This window comes from Humulus lupulus, chromosome 2 (genome assembly GCF_963169125.1).
Source record: "Humulus lupulus chromosome 2, drHumLupu1.1, whole genome shotgun sequence".
Taxonomy (NCBI): domain Eukaryota; kingdom Viridiplantae; phylum Streptophyta; class Magnoliopsida; order Rosales; family Cannabaceae; genus Humulus; species Humulus lupulus.
Genome location: NC_084794.1, coordinates 93,380,692 through 93,384,718, shown reverse-complemented (window position 1 = coordinate 93,384,718; position 4,027 = coordinate 93,380,692). Strand labels below are relative to the sequence as shown.

Genomic DNA, 4,027 nt, shown 5'->3' with positions numbered 1-4,027 from the left:
TATTACATTATAATGTTTTGAAATAAAAAAATGAATTAAATTAATCAATTATTAATAATTTAAAAAAGTAGTAATTATATTTGAACTATTTATATTTTATAAATAAGAAAATATTTTGATTTAATAGTATTTATATTCTAAAATAAAAAAAAATTGGAGTATCTCTGTAATAATTTTTTAATGACATGGTAGATCGGTTGTGTGAGAAATGACTTATCATGTGACATGGTAGGTCAGTTGTATGAGAAATGATATATCATGTGACATGGTAGGTCGCTTATAATGCAACCGACTTGTCGCATAACTATTTTTTTTTTTTTTACATAATTTGAAATTTAAAAATATTTTTTTTTATACTAATTTGTTCTTTGTTATGAGTTAATTTTAGTAATAGAGATATATAATTTATTTGTGTAGAATTAGTTGTAAGAAATTAATACTTATTAATATTACCTTATATAAAAAAATATCTAACTATTAAATTTATAATTAAAAATAAAATAAATAAATTACATATTATAAATATGGAAATAAAATTAATTAAATTACATATTTTAAAATTTTAAAGAAGTTATTAAATGAAAGCTCTCCATTTTAGTTTAGCATATCATAGGTCGGTATGGGACCGACTTACAATGTCTATCTTAGAGAAAGAAAAATTATATTAAAGCCCCACAAATATATTTACTTTCCCGCTTCTTCACTCTCCTTCATGTCCGACTCCTCGACCTCGACCCCCTTCGACCTCGCCTCCAATGTCGCCTGCCGCTTTCTCTTGCAGTCTTTCTCTCATCTCTCTCACGATTTCTTCTCTCTCTTCTTTCTGCTTATAGGTGGCAATGGCGACATAGTTTTGGGCTCCTCGTCTGCAGGAATGGAGTGACAGGACTGTTGGGTTAATGAGTGGAGAGGGTTTTGATAAATTTGAAGTCTCAAATTTCAAATTGAAGCTTTTTTTCCAAATTTTGAGTAGGTGTGTATTTTATTTTTGTTTGTTTATGTTAGATTAATTTTTTGAAGAATTTTTTTGTTTTATTGTTTTCCTGAAAATCTAAAAATTCGAGTGATGCTTATTTGCTTAGTTAAAGGAATCAATCTCTACCTCTTTATTAGGTATGATCACTTTCTCCATAAAAAAAAATTCTTGCCGATTTGAGATGATTTTTAAAAAAAAAATTATGTTTATGGTTTTTAATGGATTAATATTTTCAATGGCCTTAAATGTATAGTATTGGCAAGTTCACTGGATTAATATTTTCAATGGCCTTAAAAAATTCTTGCATTAAATGTATAGTATTGGCAAAATGGGCAAGTTCACAGCTCCACGGCCGAGGGAAAAAACAAAGAACCAAAATAGTTTTAGGGATTAATGCAAGGAAGGTCTTATTTGCAGCAACATGAGGTGGTTGGTGAGGTCCTCTTGTCTATGCTACTCTGCTCCCAAGTGCTCCCGCTATGGTGGATATATATAAATCTTTATCGATATGTTTGCTTTTCTTATTTAATTTATACTCGAACTCTTAACCATATATTATTATTAATTGATCCTTTTCCACTGCTAGTTGGATCTTCTTATAAGTTATATCCTTATTATCAAGAAATAATTATGATGATTTCTATTCGTCCCTGTCGCTGAAGCTTAAAATATATGTTTACTTCTTTTGTTAAATTTGTTCTTTCTTAAGTTCGTTAGAAATTTTGCTAATTAATTCTAATCATATTTTGCTATAAGTGGACACATTAATTTATATTGTATATTTTTTAATTGTTATTGGGACATGTATGTATATTTCTTAGCACTTAGTTCAGTATTGCTAGTCAATAATCTTAGTTGGGGATGGGAAGTACTATATATAAATATGGCTATGCTATATTTATTTTCTAGTTGCTATCTCTCTCTATTTTTTTTTTCAGATGGAGAAAGTTAAGTTCTGGAATAAAGTGCATCTCATATACGTTATCTTCTTTGTAAGGAAGATCATAAGTCACATATGGTGACCTCATTTTCCTTTGTGTTATGCTTTCATTAACCACATATATGTGTGTTTATATATTAATTGATATGTTGTCTTGGGATTTAGCATGAAACAAACAACTAGTTTTCATGCTTCTGTTTTTTGCATTGTCACTTTAGATTTGTGATGTGAGTTTATGCAACTTTTGTTACTTTAAACTTTTTGGAATATCTTATTTATGCATTTTTGTTACTTTAAACTTGTAGAGCATACCTTTGTTAACTATGACAAACTTTTCCATTTTTTTTTTGTCCCAATGCAGACGTTTTACAAGAAGCTAATAAGGCATACAAAGCAGCCAAGAAGGATAGCAGCCTTGCTACCGAGACTGCTCAGGGTGACAAGGCTTCTTCAAATGTGCTAACAACATGAACTGCATCATTCAAATTGAAAACTTATTTATGACTTTGCAGCTTGACACAGTTCAATAAGGTACGTGAAGAATGGGCATAATAAAGGATGAGATCACTGAAGTACGTGAAGAATGGGCACAACACGTCGTGAATTTGATGAGTATTATGTAGATCTACTCACTTTTGTTAACTTATATTTTTAAGGAGATGTATACTTACATTGTTAACTTAGACATTCTACGATATAGTTTTATTGTCTAACTATTGTTACTATTCTTATACACCTTTTAATTTGTTTTCTAATTATAGTTGCAATTCTTATATGAGTCAATTTTGCTTAAGTTACGACTCATTATTTTGGATACTTGGTTCAAATTCTAGTATTTTATATTACTGCAATTTTTATTTTGCTCTGTTAAATTTGTTTGTGTAAAAATTGGATTTGCTTTGGGAAAATACACATTTTAATGAAAAAAAAACACCATAAGTCGGTTTTACTAAAATCGACTTCTAATGCTAGCACCAGAGGTCGGTTGATAATCGACTTACCATGTTTTCCACCAGAGGACGGTTGACAACCGACTTACCATGTTTTACACCAGAGGTCGGTTGACAATCGACTTACCATGTTATACACCAGAGGTCGGTTAACAACTGACTTGCTTTGTTTTACACCAGATGTCACTTTGGCGCCAACCGACTTAGTATGTTTTTACATCGTAAGTCACTGCATGGGAGATCGATTCCAAACCGACTTATGAACTTCCATAAGTCGGTTTTTAACCGACCTCTCATGCTTTTTTTGTAGTAGTGAAGGCAAAACATAATATTTTTGTTCTAAGCCTTGGATGTGTACAATTTAATGACACATCTTACACAAAGAATATTATGTTTTGCAAAATGAAGAACAAAGTGCATACTATCTATCAATCCAAAATATGAGATATTAAAGATGAAAGACATATATAAAGAAGAAAAATCCATAAACTTTGTTGCATTACAAGGGAAATTAACATAAAACATAAATATTATCTAGTACAAGTTGCTTCATCATGATCTTTATAATCTTATGAAAAAGATTAGAAGCACATAACTAGAATAGAAATTACAAAATAAACAAAATACATACTTGAAAATGCTCTTGAAAAACCCAAAATGGAAGAGAGAATGGTAGAGAGAAAATGGTATAAAGAAGATGGTAACCAAAAATTAAGCACCTTAAAATAGTCTTGAAATTCCATATTTATAGCCAAAATGAGAGCATTAAAATAATCAACTTAAATTGATTAAATTAATTAAATAAAGTAAATATGGCAAGTAGAGTAAATTATAGGGTGTAATGATGATGTTGTGGTGAAATATGTGAGAAAATTGGGTAAAAAGGTGGCATTTTTGGACATGGGGACAAAGGGACAAATGAGTTATGTTGGGCTCAAGTAGAGCAAATGGCAGGGGCTGCTGCAGGCGGCATTGGTTGGGCTCATGGCAGTCTTGGGCCGAGTGGGGTGTACGGCTGGGGCAGGGGGTTGAGGCGTGTTGGGCTTGGCTTCAGGCACTGGTCTTGTGGAGGATTGGGCTTCAGGAGGCATGCAGGCCCACGGTGAGGAGAAGGAAGGCTGGAGCTTGGTGGCAGCTGAAGGCTTTGGGTGGAGCTGGCTT

General features: G+C 31.7%; 1 long non-coding RNA gene across 1 annotated transcript; it reads left to right on the top strand.

Annotated features, from left to right (window-relative positions):
- The first annotated feature begins 665 nt into the window (after positions 1–665).
- On the top strand, positions 666–2,645 carry LOC133816190 (uncharacterized). Its single transcript, XR_009885066.1, has 2 exons — positions 666–973; positions 2,278–2,645. It is a non-coding gene; the product is annotated as an uncharacterized LOC133816190 (long non-coding RNA).
- Positions 2,646–4,027: the final 1,382 nt, after the last annotated feature.